Source organism: Prionailurus viverrinus, chromosome D1, assembly GCF_022837055.1.
Source record: "Prionailurus viverrinus isolate Anna chromosome D1, UM_Priviv_1.0, whole genome shotgun sequence".
NCBI classification, from domain to species: domain Eukaryota; kingdom Metazoa; phylum Chordata; class Mammalia; order Carnivora; family Felidae; genus Prionailurus; species Prionailurus viverrinus.
In genome coordinates this window covers 59,966,892-59,982,342 of record NC_062570.1, presented here as the reverse complement: position 1 = coordinate 59,982,342, position 15,451 = coordinate 59,966,892, and the positions used below count along the sequence as shown (strand labels likewise).

Here is a 15,451-nt window from a genome sequence, read left to right as displayed (position 1 = left end):
TATAATATGCTTATACTACAGACTTATTAGAGTGTCGTGCCTAGAGGTCAACTTTATATGTAACCACTAGCATCCATCCCAGAAACTTCTGTTACTTGTTTTATGTATGTAGAAAGATATAATCTGTGGTCTGGAAATTCTGTATGGACTGGTTCTATCTTTTGTGTGTTTGAGAAAATAACTCTGAGAAGCTGGAACAGCTAGTAATCCCTTCAAGCTCCCTTCTCCCAGACAAACAAACACACAAACAAAAACCAGGGGTCTGGTCTGGTAGACTTAGTTTATGTGAGTTTCTACTAAAGTCTACCCAGCTGTCTCTTAGCAGCCTTAGTTAGTGAAAAAGAAGGTGAAATCCATCCTTGTAATTTGCAATTATGGAGGTCTGTGTGTTAAGCACTGGCAATGTAAGACGGGATCTTTACCAACTTAGAGTGTAGGGAAGAGGCATGCAAATAGCTCTACTCTATTAGGTAATTGTTATATCGGAAGTGTGTAAAAAATTCAGTGGGGCAAGTGGTTGAGTCTGCTAGGAGGAGTCAGTGAAATCCTTATAATAGAGATGAGCTTGAGCTGAAAAAATAAAGGTTGGGTTTACAAAGAAGTAGTGATTTGCATGTGGCATCAGAGTTGCCTTCCTGTAGCTCTTTCTGCTTGGTAAACTAGTAGGGCCCAAATTATAAAAGGGTAGTGGATAGCCTAACTAAGACACAAGTGGTGCTCTTTGCCACTTTTTTGGAAAGATTGCGTATGCTGTGGTTTTGTTCTTCAGGATATGTTTTCCAATATCAGATGCCATTAGCATGATAAGTGGTCTGGAATAGCAGCCATCATTCCTTTCCTCTTCTTTTGTCTTTTCATTATTTGTTGAAGTAATTTAGGCTTTGCTAAGTGCTTGTCTAGTTTTGGAGAGGTGTAGAGAAAATAGGGTTTAGGAAATGAGCTACCGATAGAAAAACTTACTATTTATTGAGTCCTTACCGTAAACCAGCTCCTGTTTAAAGCCCTTTACTTGCATTATCTCATTCATTACTAATAGCAGCCCTGTTAGATTAGCTGCACTTTGTACTTGAGGAGACTGAGGCTAGAGAGGTTGAGTAACTTTTCTAGGATTCCAGTTTGTGAGGGAGGGGGCGGTGGCAGGGGCTGTGTGCAGATTCCAACCCAGGTCTGCCTACGCTATCCTGAACTCAGCCCATGCTGTACTGAGCACCTTGGTTCCATTTCTCCATTATTTGTGCTATAGGGATAGGTAATTTAAAACTGTATGGTTTTAATGATCTCATGTGAAAATTGATATGGTACATTTGATAAGTGACTGTGATTCAAAAGAGCATTTTGAGTCTCACGTTCGTGATGGTAATTTTATTAGTATTCCCTATTTATTGTCGAGTTGAGGTTCAGAGTATTTGAGAATGCCGAGGATATTGCAACTAGTAAGTGGTATCACTAAGATTTAAACCCATTTTTTTTTTTTTTTCCAGATTCTAAAGCATTTGTTTTCCCTCAGTTTAAAGACCTAAACTGCAGGCTCATCTTACCAAAGTAAACTACCCCTTTCTATATATACAAAAGTTTAATCTCCAAATTATGAAGCAGTATTTCATTCTTGAGAGGTGTTAAGTAGGGGTTAACCAGAGGAATATTGGTTTTTCCATATAGGTCCTTTAATTTACTGATAACCTGATTCTGCTAAACCCCTGGTTGGGAGGAGTGATTAGCTTAGTGGTAGTTAGGAAGATGAGAGATGGGTCTAGCCAGCTCAGGGTAGGTATTAAACAGGCTGTGATAACTGGTTAAACTCAGTTCTTGCTCTCAACTTGCCAAACTACATGGTGCTTGAGGATATTAGTAGTATAAAGTATGGGTACCAGATAGGTGGCCCAGAAACAGACCTACTCTTGGAGCCAGTGAGTTCCTCCTGGAAGGTGTAGCTGGTCAACCATAGAGAGGAATTGGAGGCATCATTTTGACACAGAGACCCAGCTTGAGACCTAAAGTAGAAAAGCGCATCAACATCCAATCAGGGCCAGACTGCCTGCTTGGCCAGTGCCTGTGAATTCTGGATGCATCTACTCCCAGTGCTTGTTCATCTGCCAGAATGATGTGACATACAGATCAGTGGGTAGTTTCCAGCTCAAGTTCAAAGCAAGTATCCCAGTCTACAACTAACTTGAGGTATTATTGCCTCAAGTATGTAATTTACCTCATCTGGACCCTGTTTTATTCTTTTTTCTTTTTAATGTTTATTTTTGAGAGAGAGAGAGAGAGAGAGAAAGAGAGAGAGAGAACAGGGGAGGGGCAGAGAGAGGGAGGCACAGAATCCAAAGTAGGCTCCAAGCTCTGAGCTGTCAGCATAGACAGACATAGAATTCAGTGCAGGGCTTGAACTCATGAACTGTGAAATCATGACCTGAGCCGAAGCTGGACACTTAACCAACTGAGCCACTGCCCTGTTTTATTCTTATTAAAAGAGGAAATTGGACTAGATTGGTGGTTTTTAAATCTTTATTTAGCCACAAAAGCCTTTATTTAAACAAAATCTCACTTTGAAACTTTGGGGGTACTTAAGGGGACTCAGAACCCCTGATGTGTCTCAAGACACACTTTGAGACACACACATTTCTCTCTTACTGCCCATTGATTGGATGACCCTACTCTTTCTTCTTTCAGCCCCTCATGTACTTCCTCCTAGCCCAGGTCTACCAAAGATTATTTTGTCTGTCTTCCCCACTAGACTCTTAGCTACATTAGAGAGCAGAATTCAAGTCTGTCTTGCTCGTTGTTATAGTCCCTTCCCTCAGCATGCTGCTTAGCATACAGCAGGTACCTGCTAAGTGTTTGATAATTATTATTTTTGAGTAATAGTAATAATAGCTACCAGTTAGTGAATGTTTGTGATATGCCAGCTCCTCTGCTTAGTAGTACATGCTTTTTAATGGAATGTTTACAACATCCCTATAAAAATTGGACTGTTGGACTAAATCGTGTTTAAAACTTTCTGGTTCTAACATATGGTGCATCATGTTTCTGGTTACTGCCAGGTCTTTGTTGATGCTGTCCTGTCTGTATGTTTCAAATCCCACCTGTATTTTAAGGTTCTAGCCCAAGGCTGTCTTGACTTCTGGAACTATTCTGATCTACACTGATGTCTTCTTTCCCTGCCTTTGATAGTTTTCTCTGTGTTCATTTATCAATTCATCAAATTTCTGAAGCACCTTCTATGTGCCAGGCACTGTGCTATTCTTGGTAATACCAAGGTGGAGAAGGTGTGATAATTGCCTTCAGGGAGTTCACAGACTAACATGAGAAGAGAAACACTGATAAATAAGTACAAAAACATGTCACAGGTGCTGTGCTAGGGAGTAGGTGGGATGGGTATATCAAAGAGGAAGTGGCATTTCATGTCTTATCTCCTCTTCTCTGCTAGACTGGTAAAGCTCTAACAGGCAGGGTATAGAAATCCCTTGCTTCTTCAAGGGAGTAATCACTGCCTTTCCTCCTCCCCCCCCCTTTTCCTGTGGGTCTCTCCTGATAGACATTTGATAAATGTCTCTTGTTTCCAGGAGTTTCTTCTCTAGAGACTCTTGGTCAAAGCCAAGATTTTACTGGGGGATTGAAGTATGTGTGATTGAAGTTTAATCTTGGATATTTAACTATTTACCTTTGGATTTTTTTTTTTTTTTTTTTTTGGTTTTTTAAATGTTTATTTTTTAGAGAGCGAGAGACAGAGTGTGAGTGGGGGAGGGGCAGAGAGAGAGGGAGACACAGAATCTGAAGCAGGCCCCGGACTCTGAGCTGTCAGCTCAGAGCCCAACACGGGGCTCGAACCCATGAAGTGTGAGATCATGACCTGGGCCAAAGTCAGATGCTTAACCGACTAAGCTACCCAGATGCCTCTATGGATTATTTTTAAGGTATGTAAACTGAGTAATAGCATAGTGTAGTGGGAAAAAAACAGAGTAGTAAAAAGTACTCCTGGGTTCTAGACTAGGAATAGCAGATTTGTTTTATCTCAGAGAGAGTCAAATGATAATAGATGCTTAAAAGGCTGTGTTGAGGGGCGCCTGGGTGGCGCAGTCGGTTAAGCGTCTGACTTCAGCCAGGTCACGATCTCGCGGTCCGTGAGTTCGAGCCCCGCGTCGGGCTCTGGGCTGATGGCTCGGAGCCCGGAGCCTGCTTCCCATTCTGTGTCTCCCTCTCTCTCTGCCCCTCCCCCGTTCATGCTCTGTCTCTCTCTGTCCCAAAAAATAAATAAACGTTGAAAAAAAAAATTAAAAAAAAAAAAAAAAAAAAAAAAGGCTGTGTTGAGATTCTGAGGCCTGGGCTCAGGAGGAGAATGCTGAGGCAGAGTGCTGAAGGTGAAATAAGATAGAGTACTTACTCTGTGCCAAGTGTTTCATATGCATTTTCTAATTTAATACCCAAATCTTACAAGGTAGGTACTATTATGGTTATCCCCATTCTATAGATGTGGAAACTGAGATGTAGAGAATTTATGTAATTTGCCCAATGTTATATAGCTAAGTGACAGAGCTGGAGTTCAAATCCAAGATGACTCCAGCACCTGTGCTTTTAACTATTTTGGGCAGTGTGAGTACTGTATACTTCTAATACTGTCCTACAATGGACATTTCTACTATGTAAGTATATGACTTCATTTATAGAGGTAATTTGACTGGAATCATGCTGTTGGTCTCCCATGAGATTAAGCTCTCCTTGAAAGCCTTGTGTCCCTGGTGTCTGGCAAAGAGTATGATTCAATAAATGAATGAAAGTGTGAATTCATGAAAGATTTCAATCTCTCTGAACCTCACTTCTTCATCTGTGAATTGATAGGTTTGGACTAGATGACGTTCTAAAGGTCTCTTGCAGCTTTGAAAGTCCTGGATCCCAGTATTTTACTCTGCCTGTATTTCATACAGTTCCTGTCAGGTACTTAGGTACTGTTTTCTATCAGGTAAATACTAGTGAATGAGTGAGTGAATGTATAATAATTGTTAATAACCCGTGCTAATAACATTAAGTTGAGAGAAGAAAAAAATGGTGATAGAGAAGTTATAGACAAAAAGGCCTACATATAACCTTGACTTTTTATACAGTCAGTTTCATACTTTGGCAGATAGCCTGTCTGCAGAGAATCTTTCCCATTTGGTTTCTCATCATACCTTTATACCTCCCATCCCCAGCTCACTCTTGTTTTTTGCAAGTCACTTTTTTATTAAGCTTATGTCTTGTTTTTGTTTGTTTGTTTGTTTGTTTGTTTGTTTAAGATTTTAAGTAATCTCTACATCCAATGTGGAGGTCACACTCACAACCCCAAGATCAAGAGTTGCATGCTCCACCAACTGAGCCAGCCAGGTGCCTCCAATTAAGCTTATGTCTTAATAACTCTTCTACTTCCAGAAGGAATTTAAGGTGTTATCTGGTCAATAAAGGGGGATAGGAGAGAGAGAGGAGGAAAACTCCTCTATGTTCTAACTCCTTGAATGCTGGGACTGTCTTTCTCATCTCTATACATTCTTCAGTGCTTTGCCTGGTACTTGGCATGTAGCAGACATCAGTATATTGTGGGTTCGGCTCAGGATGAAAGGAATGTTGACCTAATAGCAAAGGTTAGCTGACACACTTAACTATCTGTTCTGGAAATAACACAATATCACCTGACAGCATTTGCTTATAAACTGCTTTTGAAGCATTTCCATTTTTAATTAATGCCATATTGCACCTTACCAGTGAGTCATAGGCACACAATCTGAGGATTTGCTCTCTGCCCCATGGTACCTTATATGGATTTCTGTCAGCACTTACCATGTTGTATTGCCCCCCTGATTAGGTGGTGAACTCTGGGAGGGGACAACCGTATCATTTTTTATCTCTGTGTTCCTAGCACCTAATCTCTCACAATGGCTAGTGTAGAAATTCAAATGTTTATTGAACTTGAATCTTTTTTTTTTTTTTAAATGTTTATCTTTATTTTTGAGACAGAGAGAGACAGAGCACAAGCAGGGGAGAGGCAGAGAGGGAGGGAGACACAGAATCAGAAGCAGGCTCCAGGCTCTGAGCTGTCAGCACAGAGCCTGACGTGGGGCTCGAACTCGTCAACTGTGAGATCATGACCTGAGCTGAAGTCGGATGCTCAACCGACTGAGCCATCCAGGCGCCCCTTGAACTTGAATCTTAAAGGGATGTTGAACATCCCCAGTAAGTGATCACTCCCAGTCTGTGTTTAAACCCCTCTAATGGTAGGGAGCTATCTTTTGGGTCATCCTATTACCTCTTTGAATACCTCTGTTGCAGTATTCTTCAAATTGGGCTAGAATTTTTATTTCTGTAGTTTCAGCTTAAAAAATTTTTTTTTAAATGTTTATTTATTTTTGAGAGAGGAAGAGAGACAAAGCATGAGTGGGGAAGGGGCAGAGAGAGGGAGACACAGAATTAGAAGCAGGCTCCAGGCTCTGTGCTGACAGCAGAGAGCCCCATGTGGGGCATGAACTCACGAACTGTGAGATCGTGACCTGAGCCAAAGTTGGACGCTTAACTGACTGAGCCACCCAGGTGCCTCTGTAGCTTCATCTTTTTAGTCCTTGTTCCTTTTTCCAGATCCTGCTTTTGCAGGATGCAGATGCTTTCTTTGCATCTTTGACCATGGAAGCACATGCAAGCACTGGCACTGCCAGAGGATGCCTCTGAGGAGTGTAGGCTCAATTCACCGGGGACTATTTGTCCTGAAAGCCAACCCACTGTAATCCATCTGATGTCATTCCTTATCTCCACTTTATTTCTTTGTGTTTTTCCTTCTTGAAGTCCTTTGTTATCTCTTTGCTTCTCAGAGGAAAATCTGGTAGGTAAATGTAAACTCATTAGTTCTCTCTAAAGTGCAGCTTTCCCAAGGGGATGCTGAGTTGTGGCCATGGGGCTTTTGGCCCTGGGCAACTAGGGAGAAACTTTGGGGAAAGAAGAAGCAGGGAACTGGAGGCAGAGAGCATAAGCATAAGCCATAAACCAAGGTTTGTGGTCCCTCTGTTCTCCTTCCCGTTTCCCAGTAGGGTGTTCTCAATAACTTAATGTGTCTGTTACTTTTTTTTTTTTTTAATATTTATTTATTTTGAAAGAGAGAAAGAGAACGGGGGAAGGACAGAAAGAGGGAGAGAGGGAATCCCAAGCAGGCTTTGCCCTGTCAGTGCAGAGCCCGACTCAGGGGTCAAATCCCATGAAGCATGAGATCACGACCTGAACTGAGATCAAGAGTTGGACACTCAACTGACTGAGCCACCGAAGCACCCCAATGTGCCTGTTACTTAAGAGGACTCTAGTGACATTTTACTCTCCATTGCCCATTGCTTAACCTCTTCTTGAGTCTGTCAGCACCCTCCAGAAACAGTTTTTTCTCCCTCTATTCTTATGGTAACAATAGCTAATTTTTTAGTGCATACTGTGTACCTGGCACTGTAGTAAGCATTTTACATAACATTAGCTCTATTAATTCTATTTTAATACTATTATTTTCAATTTCTACGTGAGAAAAACCAAGACACAGCTAAGTAATTTTAATTTATTCAAGATTGCATAGGTTGTAAGTGGAGGTGGGATTTGAACTTGGTGATAGGATTCCATGATCTCTGTTGCTGGTGTACTCTATAACACGGACTCACTGTTTTCAAAATTCACCACATTTTTATTGAACATTTAATTATACCAGATACTTTTTTGGTCTTGGGAACTCCTAAATGGATAATGAGACTATCTCTGCTCCAAAAGAGGTCACAGTCTAGTAGGGAGAGGAAGTGATAATGACATAAAGTATTATGAGTAGAGTTATGCACAAGGTACCACAGGTACATGGATGGAGTGCATAATTGTATTTGGGAGTGTTAGGGAAGATTTCAGAGAGGATAGGACATTGGATTGATTCTTTTTTTTTTTTTTTATGAGTTTATTTGTTTTGAGAGAGAGAGAGAGCCAGAACCAGGGATGGGACAAACAGAGAGAGAGAGTCCCAAGCAGGCTCTGAACCCCCATCACAGAGCCCAACAAGGGGCTCAAACTCTTGAACCTTGAGATCATGACCAGAGCCAAAATCAAGAGCTGGACCCTCAACCGATGAGCCATCCACATGCCCCATCATTGGGCTGATTCTTGAGGGGTAAAAGTTTACCATGTGAAGGAATGGAAGCATGAAATCTCTAATCCTTAAGCATATTATTCTTCATTAATAAAATATTTGTTGATGATTGCTTTTTGTACAAGGGGCTATGTTAGGCACTTGGGTTGAGAGAGAAGATGCTAATTCATGTTTCAAGGAGCTTATAGTTCTGTTAGAAAATGGGACATGTAGTCCAGTTGGAAATGCAGTGGCTATAATTAAAAGGTCCAGTGGGGCACCTGGGTGGCTCAGTCAGTTAAGCGTCTGACTTTGTCTTCAGTCATGATCTCATGGTTTGTGGGTTTAAGCCCTGTGTTGGGCTCTGTGCTGACAGCTCAGAGCCTGGAGCCTGCTTCGGATTCTGTGTCTCCCTCCCTCACTTGTGCTCTCTCTCTCTCTCTCAAAAATAAATATATATACTTAAAAAAAAAAAGGTCCTAATTACCTTATCAGTAGAAAAAACAAAATACTATGGGGGAAGTAAATCCCTTCTCATTGATAGGGTTAAGGAAGTCTTCTTTGAGAAGGAGCCTTCTGACCTGGACCTTAATGGATGTTCTAAATTTCACTAGAGAGCATCAGGAATAAAGGCCCCAAGTAAATGTGAAAAAGAAGGATGTATTTGTGGAGATCATCAAGTAGCTGAGGACTAAGTGCTAAATCTAGAAATATAAGTTGGGGCCCATACAAGGTTGATTTTGAATGCCAGGCTGAGGAGTTAAGGTATGTTTTAACTCAGTCATCAGTTATTGAGTGCTTATATATGCCAAATACTATGCAAGGAGGACACAAAGATGAACGCCTGGCTCCTATTCTCAGGGGATTAATAGTCATATAGGGGAAGACAGACATGGAAACAAATAATTGTGGTATAGTGTAAGTTGTGTGTTATATACCGTGGTGACACAAAGGAAGGAGTGATTAACTCTGCTTAGGGGGATCATTAAAGACTTAACAGAGAAGAAGCTTGCGTTTGTTCTTAAGGATTAAACTTGAGTTCAATAGATAGTCTATGAGGTAGGGAAGAGTGGTCCAGCACAGTGAAAAGATCTGCAAAGGTTTGGAGGCAGATCCTGGGAACTTTAAGAATTTCTGTAAAACTGAGTACAGGCTAAATGTAAGGGGATAACAATGAGCAGTAAGGTTGGAGAGACCTTTTTAACAATATGCTAAGAAGCTTGGGTTTAAAACATGTTCGGATCTATGTCTCAGAGTGATCAAGTCTGATAGAAGTGTAGAAATTATTTTGGAGGGATCCAGTTGGGGAAAGAAGAAATTAGCTGGGAGTACTTTGGTAGCTAAGAGATAATGAGGATCTGAGCAGAAGCAAAGGCAGTAAAGGTGGAGAAAAGTGAGCAGCTATAAAAATATCAAGTAACAGTGCTTCCACTTATTTTTGTGTGCTTTTCATTCCTCCCCCTAATTCATTCACTCACGCATTCATGAAGCATTTATTAAATATGTAATCTGGATTGTTAATTCAATCTTTCCTTCCTCAGTACTTGTACCTTCAATATGTCATGCATTTTCCTAGGTCCCAGTAACTCAGCAATGAACAAGACAACGAAGGTCCTTGCTCTTGTGAAGTTTACTTTCTAATGGGGGCATGCAGGTAACAAGTAGCAAACAGGATAACTTCAAATGGTGACAAGTGCTCTGAGGAGTGTAGGGTGATGTGATAGAGAACAACTAGGAAAGGTTATGAACAGCCTATGAGGTGATATTTGAACCAACACCTGAGTGAAGAAGATCTGGCAATTGGAAGATTGGAGGCAATTGGAGGCAGACATGTGTCAAGTGGAGGGAGAAGTATAAATCAGTGGGAATGAGTTAGGCATGTCTTGGGACCAAAGAGAAAGCCAGTGTGTGTGAATCATAGTGAGCAAGGAAAAAATAATACCAGTCAGGTCAGGGAGTTTGGCACAGTCAGATCTGTAAGGCCTCATCGATGCTGCTAAACTTGTTGAATTTTCCTGAGAGTACAATGAAAAGATTTTGGATGGTTTGAAAGATAGGAGTGAGGTGAGCTGGTTTGCATTTTTTTTTAAATTTTTTTTTTTAATGTTTATTTCTGAGGCAGAGAGAGACAGAGCATGAGTGGGGGAGGGTCAGAGAGAGAGGGAGACACAGAATCAGAAGCAGGCTCCAGGCTCTGAGCTGGCAGCACAGAGCCCGATGTGGGGCTCGAACTCACAAACCATGAGATCATGACCTGAGCCGAAGTCGGTCACTCAACCGACTGAGCCACCCAGGCGCCCCTGGTTTGCATTTTTAAAACAATCTTTCTGGCTGCTTTAAGGAGAATGCATTGTAAGGGGCATTCAAGAAGAGCTGTTAGGAGATTTGCAGTAGTTTAGGTGAGACCTGATAGTGTTGGGGGTGCGGTAGCACAGATGATGGGGAGAAGTGGATGAATTTAGAATATGTTTTGAAGTAGAGTCTACAGGACTTGCTGGTGGATTGGATATCAGATAGAAGGGAAGGAAAATAAGCTTGACTTCCAGGTTTTGGGATTTGTTTTGCTTTAAGTAATTGGCAACGCCATGGTTGATGGTATATGTATTGAAATAGGAAGGACCAAAGGGGAAGTCTTAGGTGGGGGAGAAGAAATGTGAAAAATTCTGTTTGGCTATTTTATTTGACATCATCCCCACTGTTTGTTCGAGACTGTTACTCAGTCTCTGTTTATTTCCGAAGCATGTGCTTTGTTTGTGTCTAGTGCTAGGTGTGAAGTAAGAGGGGGATGCTGAACGAGTAAGGCATAACATCCATCTAACATTTATTGAACACATACATTGTACCAGATTACAGGCTAGTTCTTTGAAACAAAGGAAAGTAAGATTCAAGTGATGCTCACACCCAGTTCACATCCAGTAAGATTGCTAAATAGGAGAAAATATTTGCAAATAGTATATCTGATGAAGAACTTACATTCAGGATATATAAAGACCTCTCACAACTCAACAAGAGAGAGATAAATAACCCAATAAGAAATGGACAAATGATCTGAATTGACTTTTCTCCAAAGAAAGTATACAAATGGCCAATAAGTGCCTGAAAAGAAGTTAAATATCATTAGTCATCAGAGAAATGCAAATCAAAACCACAATGAGGGGCGCCTGGATGGCTCAGTCAGTTGAGCGTCCAACTTCAGCTCAGGCCATGATCTCGTGGTTTGTGAGTTTGAGCCCTGCATCAGACTCTGTGCTGACAGCTTGGAGCCTGGAGCCTGCTTCAGATTCTGTGTCTCCCTGTCTGTCTGCCCCTCCCATGCTCATGCTCTGTCTCTCTCTGTCTCTCAATAATAAATAAACATTAAAAAAAAATTTTTTTTAAAAAACACAATGAGATACCACTTCATACTCACCGTGATACTATCATGAAAAAAGACATAATAACAAGTGTTGTCAAGGAGGTGGAGGTACTGGCACCTTCATGCACTGCTAGTAGAAATGTAAAGGGGTGCAACAGCTGTGGAAAACAGTTTCATGGTTCCTCAAAAGGTTAAGCATAGAAGTACCATATGACCCAGCAATTCCTCTCCTAAGATATATACTTTAGAAATAAAAACATGTGTCCACACAAAAGCTTGTACACAAATGTTCTTAGCAATATTTTCATAATAGCCCAAAAGTAGAAACAACCAAAATGTCCCTCAATTGCTGAATGGATGAATAAAATGTATATCCACATGGTGAAATATTACTTGGCGAGAAAAAGGAGTGAGCTACTGATACATGCTAGAACATGGATGATCCTTAAAACATTATGGTGTCTGAAAGAAGCCAGTCAGAACTGCATTTTGTATGATTTCATTTATATGAAAGGTCCAAAAGAGGCAAATCTATAGAGAAATAAAGTAGATTAGTGGTTGATTAGGTCTGGGGGTGTTGCAGATGAGATGAACATGAGGTTTGTTTTTAAAGTGATAGAAATGATTTAAAATAAGATGGTTGCACGGGGGTACCTGGGTGGCTCAGTTGGTTAAGTGTCTGACTCTTGGTTTCAGATCAGGTTTTGATCTCACAATTCGTAGGTTCAAGCCCCACATCAGGCTCTGTGCTGACACAGTGCAGCCTATTGGGATTCTCTCTTTCCCTCTCTCTTAGCCCCTCCCCCCATTTGCTCTCTGTCTCTCTCTCAAAATAAAACTAAAGTTAAAATTAAAAAATAGATTAAAAAAGATGGTTGCACAACCCTGTAAATATACGAACAGTCCTTCAATTGTCCACCTAAAATGGATGCTGTTCCTCAATAAAGCTTTTAAAAAAAGAAAAGATCCTTGGCCTGAAGATGATTAGAGTTTAGTTATGGAAACAGACTCAGAAACAAGTATAAAAAGTAATAAATGTGACCTTGGAGATAATGTACAAATTGCAAATTTCTGCAGAAGAGGAACACTTCACCTGAGGAAATCTATTAGACTCTTAAGTATCTTGAGAGTGAGAGCTGTTATTTATTATTGTTATTTCCAGTCTAGAGTTCAACATATGCTCACCTAACAGTTGTTGAGTGCAGTGTGAATGTATAAAGTTGGAGAATATCTTTTGAAGGAGGTAATACTTGAACTGCATCTTTGAGAGTGAATAGAGATGGACAGTGAAGATGAGGAAAGAATTCTAAGGAGAGAAGATGGCACTGGCCAAAGCACCAAGGTATAAAAGGGAAGAGCATGTTAGAATGGTAGGTGGTTCATTCCTGGATTGTGGCTGGAGTACAAGCCATTTGGGGGAGACTGGTGAGATAAATAGCTGGTTGGACCAGATTATGAAGTACCTTATATGTCATACAAAGGAGTTTGGGCTTTAATCCAAAGACAATAGAAAGTCATTAAGGTCTCTTTAAGTAGGGGGCTGATATGCTCAGTTGTGTGTCTAATAAAGATCACTGTGGCTGCTCTTATGTTATGAATCTGTTCTGGCAAGATTAGGGTCAGGGAGATGATCTTGGAGGTCACTACAATATCCTAGGAAAGAGCAAGGGATAAAGTCTGAACTTTAGGAGGTGTGGCAATGAAAAATTCAAGGGAGATTCCATAGGTGGGTAGATGTGGCTAGCAAGTAAAGGCTTTAAGGAGTTTGTAGGAAGGATAGTTCTGCTCTGGAAGGGTTTCTGGAAGAGGTGGCATATGGATTGGGTTTTAAAAGAATGGGTAGAAAGGTTTAGAGTATGTAGGAGGCTGGAATGCGTGTAGGAAAGAGTGAGAGAGGGAGGAGGCTAGTCTGAGAAGTATGAATTTGATGGGAAAGGAATTTAAGAACCAAAGAATGATAGGTGCCCCCAAGTTTGATAATTGTTGAATGAGAAAGAGGTCATTAAACTATTCCTTCTACTTTTATATATATTTGAAAAGTTTCACTGAAAAAGCTTCCCAACTCAGCTGGCCTGCAAGATATACTTTCTGGTGATGGTAGGAGGGGTGGGGGTGATGAGCAGATAGCAGCCATAGCAGTTGTTACAACCAACACCTACTTCCACTTTCTTGCTCAAAGTGTGCTGTCTATATCAGGCCTTACAGTTTGCCTAAGTAGATCCAATGTCTGCATGATTTCCAGCTGATTTATGAGGTCTGTTTTAAAAGTGAGGTAGTTGCACTTTGATTTATTGGCCTTGAATTCTTGACAAGGCTATGGAGTTTAAGAAGATTGTGAATGAGAGGAGAATGGAGAGCTACAAATATGGAGAGCCTGTGTGAACCTTGGTATTTCACTTGTCCTAATCACCCAGCAGACCAGAGCATCTGTCCCTACAAGATAGAAGAGGCAGCCCTCCTGGTATGTTGTATTCATATCAGGTTCAGGAGCTAGCTAATATCTCTTTTCTCTGCACTTAAGTAGCACTTTGTTTAAATGTCAGTGGTTGTCCTTATCATACTATGTTATGTTTAATAGTCTGTCGTGTCCTGTCTCTCTCCCCCCCCCCCCCCCCCCCCGACTGAATACCTCAAGGGCAAAGGTTGGGCTTATTCGTCTCTAGTTTTTGCGAAAGAATGAAGTCTTTAGCTGCATGGTTAATCCGTCTCTAACTTGAAAGGATCAACTGAGACCTCTGAAATACCAAGTTTGTCCTGGTGGATGGGGTTCCAGAGGTTAGGACCCTTTACAGTTAGCAGGTACTTGAAGCAAGGACAAGAAACCATCCCCTGGTGATGGATATTCCTGATGCATGCCTGTGGTAATCATTTGTTAAAGTTTCATTGATGTAATTTGGTAGCATCCTGTTAAATTACAGCTCACCACACTGAAGGCATTTTGTTTTTAGTTGTATGGTAACTAAAGGAAACTGTGGCAGTTTGGAAAGTCAAAATATTAGAGCTGACTCTGAAGCTTTGGAGTTAGATTTGGTAGAATTATTACAGCATTTTAGCTTTAAAGGACCTCAAAAATCACCTAAGCCAACCCCCTCATTGTATATATGGGGAAATTGAGTCACTGAGGAAGTTTCCTATTCATTGACATATAGCACCTGTGGTGACATATCCACCTGTGGTGGATTAGTAGGACCTACAAATGTTTTTCTCTTCACTGAGAAAGGTAGTTGTTGCCCTAAAGCCATTTCGTGGGGTAAAAAGTGGGAATGAGATAAAACCCAAGGAAATAAGACCTACCACATGGGCTAAGTATAACAGCTGTCTCACCCAGCATGTTCTCTTGTTGGAAACCTTTTGGGGGAAGCGAGTATCTACAATGTAGTCAACAAAACAGTCTCCTTTTTCACTTTCTTCTCTTTTCCTGCTTTATTTTCCTTCATAACACTACCAGAATTTATTTTATATATATATATATATATATTCACATATATGTACATATGTATGTATACATATGTGTGTGTGTGTGTGTATATGCTTATATGTGTTTATTATCTGTCTTCTTATTAGAAGGTAAGTTTTATAAAGGAGTAGACTTTGTTTTATGCTTGTCTTTTGATTGAATGAATGAATAAACATTTATTGGCTACTTTCAAGATGCCAGCTATGTGCTTCCCATGACTTTGGTGTTTGCAGGTCAATGACATGTCTTTCTTTTTTGGGGTATGATCATTCATGAATGTATCTGAACCTTTTTTGAACACAGAATACACATTATTGTCAAGTGATTTTTCAGTGACTTTGTAGTGCTCATACCAGTGGAGTGAGGTTACCTTTTATTGTGGATTTAGGCAGTGTGTAAGATTTAGTGTGAACTTCAAACTCAGGCTGATTGATCAGATAGGCTCAATAGAGGAGAAAATCTTACAAGCAGTAGAGCAAAGACTTGGTAGCTGGGGAGAAAACACTTGGTCCATAGCTATGGGGTTACAGCAGGACCC

At 40.7% G+C, this 15,451-nt stretch overlaps 1 protein-coding gene across 3 annotated transcripts in view; it reads left to right on the top strand.

Annotated features, from left to right (window-relative positions):
- The window catches only part of RNF121 (ring finger protein 121), an 82,089-nt gene that overhangs the window by 2,392 nt on the left and 64,246 nt on the right, over nucleotides 1-15,451 (top strand). The window lies entirely within an intron of this gene.